The sequence below is a fragment of the Entelurus aequoreus genome, linkage group LG02, assembly GCF_033978785.1.
Source record: "Entelurus aequoreus isolate RoL-2023_Sb linkage group LG02, RoL_Eaeq_v1.1, whole genome shotgun sequence".
In the NCBI taxonomy this organism is placed as follows: domain Eukaryota; kingdom Metazoa; phylum Chordata; class Actinopteri; order Syngnathiformes; family Syngnathidae; genus Entelurus; species Entelurus aequoreus.
The window spans coordinates 42,408,524-42,421,410 of NC_084732.1; the positions used below are offsets into that span (position 1 = coordinate 42,408,524).

The following is a 12,887-nucleotide window of genomic DNA, read 5'->3' on the forward strand; positions in this document are numbered from 1 at the left end:
TAATTTTGATAGATTTCACCACCAGGGGTGCAAATAAGACATTCTCTATTAAATGCAATGGTTTTCTGTATTGGGACCATTATTTCGGTCCTAACTTGTCCTCATATGGAACTTACTTTTCCTTGTTGATGTCTCAAGAAGGGTAGAAATACAAGAACACACACACACACACACACACACACACACACACACACACACACACACACACACACACACACACACACACACACACACAGTCCCAGCATGGCTAAACTAGATTAGTGTGTATAAAGGCTCATAATCCCTGCTGCCCCCCCAGCAGGCAGAGAAGAGTCTGTCCTCCAAATTAGGTTGGCCTCTCTGGGTGATGAGTGGCTGCCAGCGAGGGTTCACTAGATTTGTATATGTGCGTACACTAACACACACACACACACACACACACACACACACACACACACACACACACACACACACACACACACACACACACACACACACACACACACACACACACACACACACACACACACACACACGCGTGTGCGTGCTCTCAACGCTGCTGCTAAATTTCCACATGCCACACTTATGGGTCCTGGAACCACTTTTTGGACATTTGTTTGCTTCCAATTTTGTGGGAAGAGTTGGAGGAAGGCCCTTTTCTGTCCACACAAAAGAGCCATAGAGGTGTGCTTGGGGTAGTTTGGTGTAGAGAAATGAACAGAAAATCCCCACAGACACATCCTAACACTCAACATATTCCCAGAAGAGCGGAACATGTTTCCGCTGCAGGTGGTAAGACCACATTCATATTTTATTTATCCTCAGAATACACACATAGCACACATCAAGGTATAAAATGTCAAATTTATTTTGTTCATAACAAGTAATTTGCGATGTTGCGATCGCACCAATTAATGCAAATTCTAATGTAAGCAAATTATGTGCGGCCGGGCATTTCTGTCCAATGTCCACAACTGCCCCGCACATTTTGGCCAATCAGTGCCATTTTTCTTAACTGTCTGATCAAAACTTTTGTTTCTTGTGTAGACAAAGCAGGAACAACAACGTGTAACATGACTAGTTATTGGTTAATCGGCGTAATTGTCGTCCTCCCGCATAGCACTGACCCACTTCCGGTTCCTGTCTACAACGTTAAGCCTTCTTGGTATATAAACATTTAGAAACACACCTGCACCCTCACGTTCTAGTTTACACATATTTATATATTTATTATAATATTATTTATTAGGGCTGTCAAAAATGACAAGTAAACTTGTGATTGATTACACATGTTTTTAAGGTTACAAGGAACACTATAAAACATTGATAACAAATTCATAAAACCACAACTTGATTCAATGTTAATAACAAAAAAATTAGCTTCAAAACATCACAACTTTTGCCACGACTTTCTGAAAAAGCTAAGTTCAGGCATTTTAGGCTGTAACCACCACAAAAAACCCTGTGAAATCCTGCAGGCACTGAAATAGCAAATTGGCTGAATTGCTTGCCTCTGATATTGGTGAATGGATACACGATGAATAAACCTGTAAAAAAACACATGGACGGTATCCTCTTGTTTGCTTTTACCAAAAATACAATCACATTACATACCTTCATATTTGCTAAATTAAATAATATCCTGTGTTTTACTGTAAATTAATGTAAAATGAATCATGAAAGAACCCTAAATAATTTGAATAAATTCAATATATGTATATATATATATATATATATATATATATATATATATATATATATATATATATATATATATATATATATATATATATATATATATATATATCAAAACAGAATACAATGATATGCAAATCCTTTTCCACCGATATTCAATTGAATAGACTGCAAAGACAAGATACTTAACGTTCGAACTGGCAAACTTTGTTTTTTTTTTTGCAAATATTAGTTCATTAGGAATTTGATGCCTGCAACATGTTTCAAAAAAGCTGGCACAAGTGGCAAAAAAGTTGAGGAATGCTCATCAAACACTTATTTGGAACCATGACCTTCCATCCCTCAGGCGGTTCTGCATCAAATAGCGACATCAGTGTGTAAAGCATATCACCACAAGGGCTCAGGAACACATCAGAAAACCACTGCCACTGACTCTACTATGCAAAGTGAAAGCCATTTGTCAACAACACCCAGAAATGCCGTCGGCTTCGCTGGGCCCGAGCTCATCTAAGATGGACTGATGCAAAGTGGAAAAGTGTTCTGTGGTCTGACGAGTACACATTTCCAATTGTTTTGGGAAACTGGACGTCGTGTCCTCCATCCAGACCAAAGAGGAAAAGAACCATCCGGACTGTTATAGGCGCAAAGTTCAAAAGCCAGCATCTGTGATGGTATGGGGGTGTATTAGTGCCCAAGACATAGGTAATTTACACATCTGTAAAGGCACTATTAATCCTGAAAGGTACATACAGGTTTTGGAGCAACATATGTTGCCATCCTAGCAACAGCCTGGCTTCGTAGTAAAAGAGTGCGGGTACGAGACTGGCCTTCCTGTAGTCCAGACTTGTCTCCCATTGAAAATGTGTGGCGCATTATGAAGCGTAAAATGCGACAACGGAGACCCCGAACTGTTGAACAACTTAAGCTGTACATCAAGCAAAAATGGGAAAGAATTCCAACTGAAAATCTTCAAAAATTGGTCTCCTCAGTTCCCAAACGTTTACTGAGTGTTGTTAAAAGGAAAGGCCCTGTAACACAGTGATAAAAATGCCCCTGTGCCAACTGTTTTGCAATGTGTTGCTGCCATTAAACTCTAAGTTAATGATTGTTTGCAAAAAAAAAAGTAGTTTCTCAGTTCGAGCATTAAATATCTTGTCTTTGCAGTGTATACAATTGAATCTAAGTTGAAAAGGATTTGCAAATAATTGTATTATGTTTTTATTTACGAATTACACAACGTGCCAAACTAACTGCTTTTGGGTTTTGTATTAATTATTATTAATTTAGTTCAATTTTTTATTTATTTTAGCACTGCATAATTGTATGAAAGTTTATTTTTCAGCAGTTTTTATGAGTCCCTTCTGTTGCAAACAAATTTGATTACCGGTAGTATTTATTTTTGTAATCAGCCTGACCCAAGCATTGATAATATTATTTGTGATTAACACATGCTTTCATATCATTTGACAAGGTTTTTCCGGTTAAACTGTAAGTAGGATAGATACAATTATTGAATATGATCAATAATAAGATTACGAATTCAGTGTTAATATTTGAGTGGGAAAAGTTGGGCCCCTGGGTCGAAAAGGTTAAGAATCCCTGTGGTACATCACATATTTCCCATCTCTATTACAACATGTCCGAAAAGGGGTAAGAAAGAGCAGAGCTTATTTAATCCTACCCTTTTTCCATTGTGTTGCAAACAAATAAACAAATACGTGAATGAAAATGTAATAATAAAAAAAAAAGTGGTACAAAAATGTTTTAAGTGAGATTCGGAACCAGATTTCCATGTGGACCGGCTTGCTAACCACAAACCACCATGCTGCCGTTACTAAAATATTAATATGCGAGTGGCTCAAAGTACAATCAAAATAGTTAAGTAAGTTGGTTGCAAAAATGTGTCATAAATTCCTTACACTTGCATAACAAAGTGGCATTTTTGGCCAACGATGAGACACAACGTGCACATAGAAAATATACCCCAATCGACCATGTGGGATGCAATTATGTTACAATTGAGATAATTAATCCTGCTTATTCTTTTGATTTGAGTTTCTGCACATATGGTTAGTGCTGTTCCATTTTTGATGCGGTTAATGCTTTCTGTCCTTCTAGTATTGGCCACTGCGGTGCTTCATCATCATTCAGCAGACGGACTTTCTATATCTTCTATGGGCCAGCACTCTTTGGGGTCTTTAGTGTACTAATAGTGAAAAGCCCATTGGGAAGCATAGTAATTGGACTTTGTTTATTCTGAGTGAAGGGTATGATTAACTACTATCACCCCTTTGTGTATACACGCACACACACACACACACACACACACACATACACACACACACACACACACACGCACACACACACGCACACACACACACATATAACACACTCTCATCCACTTATATGGCATGTGCAGTAGTGAAATTGAGTGGCGAATTGAGCACTGAGCCAATCCCCCGATGGCAGACAGGAAGCTTCGTGACGCCTCTGTCAGGCTGCAAAAAAAAAAGGCACATTGTAGTTCACACGCGGCGCCGCAGAGGATTGCTGGAGGCCTGATGTAAACAACACAACACGCGTTTTTGCAACAAATCACAAGCGGCGGTAACACAATTAGTTGTTCACCGCTGTGTGTCGATAGCGGCGAGCGGAGAAAAGGCTCGTTTGCTGCTGGATGGCAATCAAATTAAAAAGCCCGTTGTGTGTCAGTGTGAAAGAGTCTGTGTTGTTTGTCTCCTCCTCCTTTGCCGCTGCTAACGAGCTGAGGCCAGCGAGGCCATGCTTTTGTCTTTCACAGAAACAGACGGGGAGCTGGGTGGGGGGGCGGGGGGGTTTGGGTTGGGCTGGGGCCTACTAAACTTACACACAAGGGAACCTATGCATAACTTGCCCGCATGTGTTGATGCGTATGTAATAAGTATTGTAGTATCCATGTTCTCATGGGTTTCCTCCTGGCATGGAAACTAAACACCAGTCTGTAATCAGAGCTGCAATGTGAGGATCATAACAAGTGTTCCCTGAGTATGGCGCCGGAAGATCACCTTTATCTAGCGTGTGTGTGATTATGGACGCCCCCCGGTAGGTAAACAGCAGTGCTTTGTGTACATACAGTATGTGTAAGCAAACACAAAGGTATTCAAACACGGAGAAGTAGCTATACCCAGGCGTAAAGATGCTTTAAAAAAATGTTTTTAGCATTACGCTGCTAAGAATCACCGTCAGCTTCACAGTATATGTTGGAATCCATGTTTCCCATCTATGAACCACAGCTCCCCAATGCTAGCAGCCCTCATGCAATCCCAGACATGCAGCTACTGACTGTGGTCAACCCAAAATGATCTTTTTTTTTGCAAGTACTTTTTCGTACATAAACGAGCCGCACAAGAAATAAAAAAAAAATATATATATATATATATTTTTTAAATTAAATCAACAGAAAAAACACAATATATACATTATATATCAATATAGATCAATACAGTCTGCAGGGATACAGTCCGTAAGCACACATGATTGTATTTCTTTGTGGAAAAAAAAATAAAATAAAAAATAATACGCCCCCCACACACACACACACACACACACACACACACACACACACACACACATTTTCAAGCGTTGACCGGTCCGCAGCTACAAAAAGGTTGGGGACCACTGCTATAGACAACATTGACATGTTGTATTCTGTACTATAGACAACATTGACATGTTGTATTCTGTACTATAGACAACATTGACATTTTGTATTCTGTATGTATAGACAATATTGACATTTTGTATTCTGTACTATAGACAACATTGACATTTTGTATTCTGTATTTATAGACAATATTTACATTTTGTATTCTGTACTATACACACCATTGACATTTTGTATTCGGTATGTATAGACAATATTGACATTTTGTATTCTGTACTATAGACAACATTGACATTTTGTATTCTGTATTTATAGACAATATTTACATTTTGTATTCTGTACTATAGACAACATTGACATTTTGTATTCTGTATTTATAGACAATATTTACATTTTGTATTCTGTACTATACACACCATTGACATTTTGTATTCGGTATGTATAGACAACATTGACATGTTGTATTCTGTATTATAGACAACATTGACATGTTGTATTCCGTACTATAGACAACATTAACATGTTGTATTCTGTACTATAGACCAGTGGTCCCCAACCACCGGGCCGCCGATTAGTACCGGGCCGCAAAAGAAATTAAAAAATATATATATATATATTTTTTTTTTTTTTAATTAAATCAACATAATAAACACAATATATACATGTTGTATTCGGTACTATAGACCAGTGGTCCCCAACCACTGGGCCGCCGATTAGTACCGGGCCGCAAAATAAATTTAAAAAAAAATATATATACATATACATATTTTTTTTTAAATTAAATCAACATAATAAACACAATATATACATTATATATCAATATAGATCAATACAGTCTGCAGTGATACAGTCCATAAGCACACATGATTGTATTTCTTTGTGAAAAAAAAAAAAATAATAATAATACCCCCCCCAAGCGTTGACCGGTCCGCAGCTACAAAAAGCTTGCGGACCACTGCTCTATTCCACCCATAAAATCCAGTAAATAACCATCCAAAAACCACCAACAATACTCCATTTATGGAGTATTGTTGTAAATGGAGTATTTATAGCTGCGCCGCGGTCACTAGCGTATGTGCCGATGTTGACATCATCGAGTGGTCTGCTGCTTTCTCACTTCCTTGCTCCCTGTAAGTTTATTGTCGATCATAAATCATGCCTCTTACCTGGATAGTTGAAGGACGAAGACATATTCCGACAAGTTGGTACATTTTGATAGCCAAATTAGATGTGAAATGGCGAGAACAATACGAAAAGAGGCTTGGTCCCACTCCCCGTTTCTTCTTGAGGATTATGGTCATTCTTCATCTGAATGGGATTAATATGAACATCCTATTCATCGGCATCCTAATGACAGCAAGCATTGTTCAGTAAGTGATGTTTTATTAATTTGTTTTGGCTCTTATAAAGTCTGCAGTGAGCAGTAATCAGTAATGTTAAAAAAAACAACTAATGTTGTGATACATTTTTGAAATGAATGCGCCACACATGTTTACAATGATCAAAATAGGTAGATATTAAATGTTCTTATAAATGTGCCTGTTACTACATAACATCTATACTTAGAGCATGTATATAGAACCTTAATGGAGGTGTTTGGATGTTTTTTTAAGGGCTTTTTGGGCAGAATAGAGCGACTTCCATTGTAAGCGGACTTTTGATCACATTTATTTAATATTTACAATGCATTAAAACATGACATCCGTCGTGCAGTTCCCCTTAAAGTATACCCTTATTGATGCCTGTGGGCACGCTTCACGGCGCCACACACGGCGCCAACCAGCAGCACAAATTGTTTGAGTTATTCACAAGAAAGGAAGACAACAGGGCAACTTTCAATACTTGTAAAGTGGATATTGCATCAAATTAAAAAAGAAAATAAGCATCAATGACATAATGACCAGGCCCTCATCATGCCCATAGCCACGCCCACATTGCCACAGGTATATTGGCAATATTTGAAGGTACCAATATATGGAATGTTTACAATGAAAGCTCCACACAGATGAAATGATCATTAATAATTTAATATATTTCCTACAAATAAAGTATAAATTGTTAAAAATTTGGACTAATCAGATCCAATTATTATCTTATGACTGCTACAAGTAATTATTTCCTATATAAACAATTAATAACTTCTGAAACATTTCCAAAGAATAAGTACAACAGTGAGCGAGTATTTTGAACGGTTCTTAGAAAAGAACGACTCTTCAAGGTCCCTTCAGAGAGCCATAAATCCCACTCCTAGTAAAGTATATCCACGTTTCATTCTTTAGCAGAAATTACATTGCAAAAAGGCCACTATTCAAACAAGGTCTGTAACATGACATTTCACTGTAATTAAGTAAAGTGTTGAATGTATAAGCAGATGATGATTCCCTCTAATTTAAGTCTAAACCAGTTTCATGCTCCCGGCTGATTCCCTTGATTGAATTGGAATAACCTGACTGTCCTCTTTGCCAGGCTTTCTTCTTGTTTTATTATCATTGCCTCCTTAACCCTCCCTCTCTTCTTTAACGTGGTCCAATAAATAATGAGACAGTGACAGATTACCCACATATACACCCCCAACACACACATCTCTCATATCCATAAAGTCTGCCGTGAGCTTAATTTTGACAGAGCTGAGTGAGAATATGCAAGCTAAGCATAAAAGGAGTTGGAATGTGACATTGTGTTGTTAAGATAGAGGGACGTTATCATCGCAAGCATGCACAAAAGAACTTGCAAAATGAATTTGACTTTTGGGAGTAAATTATTACAAAACATTTTAAAACATTTTTAAAGGCGGTTGTCAAGCTACAGGGTTTCTGGTTGAAATCCCGCTTTCTCCATTCCAATCACTACCATTATGTCACAGGCAAGACACTTTGCTTACTTTGCCACTTTGTTAGCCCAAATATTGATACTTTCTTGACCTAGATGCTGGCTTCTCATAAAAAGGGTTAAATGCAGGGACAACATTTCACTATAAATTGTTTGAATGTGATGAATACAGTTCAATTCTTCTACCCGAGCAGCACAATGACCAAATCATTTTTAAAACTTGGGACAAGTGACTAGATGTTTGCAGTGGATTTCGGAAAACAGCGCAGCACTTTCGTCATAAACAGGATCTTTGACTAAGGTTTTTGCAGTAGGTTTTTAGAACAGCAGATGGTTTCTGTTATATAGAGGATATTTGACTAGCATTTTTTTTTTTTCAAAGAAGAGCAACGGGCTCCTATTTGACTTTAGCATTTTTGTATTGGATGATCAAAAACAGCACAGCGATCCTGTCATATAGATGACCTTTTCTTGCATTTTCCAATTTTTACTTAAAAACAGCAAAGCACTCATGTCTGACCCCAAATTTCCACTGAATGCGAAACGGCTGCGGAATGGTCTCTTTCCGTATTTATTCAAGTCAATGTGTCCGTTTCCACTACCTAGCACTGGAATGACCTCCGTATTTCAGTGCTAAATATACATAGCACTTCGAGCCGCAACAAATCTGTTCAATTTAGCTAAGGACAGGAAGTCATGCACAAACACAAATTGAAGTATCCGGTTTACTTTCAAAATAAAATACTCCGTTTTCAAGGTGGATTTTATTTTACACTTTGAAAGGTCCTAATGGGTGTCGACAGACATGAAGTCAACTTGTCAAAGGTTTTCAGTCTTAATTTCATCTTGTTGACACAAATGGATGAGGACATTCTAATTCTGGAGGTCCAAAATTTAAGAATAATGTACAGGCATATCTCGGGCAGCTAAAAGGGGATTTGGGGGCCTGTGTCAAATATCAGCTGATACAAAGACAGGTAAAGCATAGGACTGGTTGTGTGACACACTCACCAGGGATAATGTTACTGTTGTATTGTTACTTGCTGCAAAAAATAAAGTGGTTTATCAAGGCAGGCCCGAGTTTGTTTGCTTCTGCTCCTCCGGAAGGACATAATAAACTTTTTGTGGTGCGCTTTATTAGTACTTCCCTTATCACATGATTATGCACGGATTCGCGAGACCTCGTAGAAGTCAGTGCTTTTTCGCTGCACGACAGAGCCGCAACAGAACGGCAGTGGGGATTGCCGAACGGCAGAGGGTGGCGCCTTGTCGCGGTGAAGCCGGTCCGCGGCCGTGTATACCGGGTTAGAGGGTCTATGACTACCGTGTTTGCAGTATGTCCTTAAAAACAGCAGCAGGCTCCTATCATATACATTATATTTTTGCAGCAGCGTCTTTAAAATAATAGTAGAAAATGGTAAATACTTGTATAGCACTTTTCTACCTTCAAGTTACTCAAAGCGCTTTGACACTATTTCCACCTTGCATGGTACTCCGGCTTCCTCCCACCTCCAAAGACATGCACCTGGGGATAGGTTGATTGGCAACACTACATGGGCCCTAGTGTTTGAATGTGAGTGTGAATGTTGTCTGTCTATCTGTGAAGGCCCTGTGATGAGGTGGCTACTTGTCCAGGGTGTACCCCGCCTTCCGCCCGAATGCAGCTGTGATATGTTCCAGTACCCCAGCGACCCCGAAAGGGACATGCGGTAGAAAATGGATGGATGGATGGATCTTTGACGAGTATTTTTGCAGTATGTCCCTAAAAACAGCAAAGGGTTCCTGTCGTATAGGGGCTCTTTGACTAGCGTTTTTGCAGTTAGTCTTTAAAACAACAGAGCACTCTTGTCATATAGATAATCTTTGACTACCATCTTTGCAGTAAGTCCTTAAAAACAGCAGAGTACTCCTGTCATGTAGAGGATCTTTGACTGGCATTTTTGTTCTGGGTGATCAAAAACAGCACAACGGTCCCATCATAAAGATCATCTTTATCTAGCATTTTTGTAGTAGCACAGCACTTTTGTCATATGGAGGGTCTGACTAGCATTTTTTCTATAGGATCTCAAAAACAACAAAGGGCAGTAATGTACTGTAGGACCTTTGATTAGCGTGAACATATTGCTTTTTTATTCATGATTTATGGCTATATTAATACTGATATGTTAAAGTAAACAAATTGTATTGGCGTTGTATAGGAATGAGATGAGATCGGTAGGTCGTGAGTTCAAAGACTATAAAAATGGGACCCATTACCTCCCTGCTTGGCACTCAGCATCAAGGGTTGGAATTGGGGGTTAAATCACCAAAATGATTCCTGAGCGTGGCCACCGCTGCTGCTCACTGCTCTCCTCACCTCTCAGGGGATGAACAAGGGGATGGGACAAATTGCACCACACCTTTAACTTAACTTTAATTTTAGATGATACGGTAATATTGCATGAGACAACCTGTAGTTTGATGATCTGTACTCTCCATGTCCTTCACGTATCTCACCTCCTGTTTGCATGTACACTTTCCTGTTCCGTCGTTTGCTTGTTCATTGTGTTTAATTCGCTTACCACCATCAAACACCAATTTTTTCCACCCCGCAATCCCCCCACCCCCAGGCTGTAGCTGCACTGTGGTCCGCTCCGCCCCTGGCTCAGCTCTGTCTCAGAGCACACCGTCATTATCTAATCTTCCTCCATGTTTAATTTACAGCCTCGGCTGCTGCTGCCATATGCTCCTTTTGTCTCTGCCTTTACTCACACGCACACGCACACACACACACGCACACGCACACGCACACACACACACACGTAGCTTTGCATAAACCCAGAAAAAACAACAACAACATGCCAAAGAAAGCCTCCACCCACCTCCCCTCAAGCTTGTGTTGACACAGACATAGCAGTGTGCACGTGTGTGTATGTGTGTGTGTGTGTGTGATTATGTCTATGTGTGTGATCGTTGTCAGCCAATTTGGCTCTGAGGTGGAGGTCCTTTGGGGAGACAGACTGACCCGTTTGAGGTTGGACACCTTCATTCTTCACTTCACCCTCTTTTTCTCTATTTGTGTTGCTGCTGTGGATGTGTTGCTTTGCAGTACAATAGGTGAATGATGACCTTCTGAGGGATGATGCAGAGCAGAGCTTGTGGACTGTGTGTCCACCCTGGGACTGGGACACCTAATGTAGTGTCAGTGTGAAATATAAATGGACTGTAGACCAGCGATCCCAGGGCCCTGCTGCTGTGGGAAGAGTCCACATCCTTACTCAGTCTCACTGTTCACTTGAGAGTGCAAAGATGCACGCTTTCGGGACATATAACGCGGTGCAGGGCCATGAATTCAAATTCAGTGCAGTATCGAAGCTTTTTTTTCCCCTACTTTGCTCCGTGCTTCATTCTGTCCTCGCTTTATCCCAGCTGTTCTTCTTTTCCTCGCACAGCTGTGTCCCCTTCACATGCCGCCTCCCCCTTGCTCCTCATGGTCAGTAACACATGTTCTAAAATGACGTCTTCACACAGCGAGACACTCAGCAAGGGTGTGTGTAAAAGAGAAGCACACACACACACACACACACACACACACACACACACACACACGGTGAAAAAAGAGGTTTGTGGTTAGCAAGTCTTTCTCTCTGGCTCCAGAGGCCCTGGCCAAGTCAGCGGTGAGGTTTGGCTTGCTTCTCGCTCTCTCAAGGCTGCACACACACACACACACACACACACACACACACACTCATGCACACGCACACACACGCACACAATCTGTCTGCTCTTCTCCCTCCTGCACTCATGCCCAACCTTTTTTTCTTACTCCGGGGAGTACAGATTTCAGTCGTCTTGACGATGAAGCTGATTATTAAATTGGCATTAATTAGACTAACGTTTGTGGGCATGCAGAGAGACTCAACCATTTCATTCCTTTATTATCGCTTGTCTCCATTTGGGTCACGTGTGCGTCAGCTCTGCCGTCTTGCAGTGCACATTTTGGCAAAGAACCATTCACACCATGGTACAGGGGGAAGAAGACGGCACATAATGCAGGACGTCGTTTAGCTCTATATTTATTTTATATTTACAATAGAATGGAGTGTGAAACTAATCCAAAATGTGTATGTGTGTGACTATGTGTAGCGAGTATCTGTAGAGTGTTACCGGACGTGTTGAGCGAGGTGCGGAAGTCCAAGGGGGCAAGGCAAGCTCGGAGGTCGGTGGGCAAGCGTGAGATCAAGGGCAGGAGCGAGGCGTCAGAGTCTGTGTCCAGGCGGGAGGTTGAGATCCAATGAGGCAGCCAGGAAACCAGAGGGAAAACGGGGAGACGAGACACACAGCTTGTGACGCTGGAACGGAGAAATGCTGCTGGAACACGACACAGGACAACACACAATGAGCACATTGATGATTTAATGTACATTTAAAACACTTCCTTGTGGTCGAGGTCAGTGATTCTCAAACTGTGGTACGTGGGCTCCATCTAATGGTGAACCACATCATCTCTTATTTAAGTGAGTAGTGTTTTTTTTTCCTATATTCAAACAGTGTTACTGTTCAAACTTTGTGTAATGTTACAGTGACCAAAAATAATAAATATGCTTGTTAAATGATGATACCGCTGCCTTTTTGTAATGAATATTTAGACGTATTAAGTTACTGTATTTTAATGTTGGTCATTATGGTATTAAGGTGGTAATTGGAGAGCCAAGTGTTTTCTGATGTGGTACTTGGTTAAAAAAAGCTTGAGAACCACTGA

At 40.2% G+C, this 12,887-nt stretch overlaps 1 protein-coding gene across 1 annotated transcript in view; it reads left to right on the forward strand.

Moving 5' to 3' along the window:
- The window catches only part of gse1b (Gse1 coiled-coil protein b), a 421,407-nt gene that overhangs the window by 83,485 nt on the left and 325,035 nt on the right, over positions 1 to 12,887 (forward strand). The window lies entirely within an intron of this gene.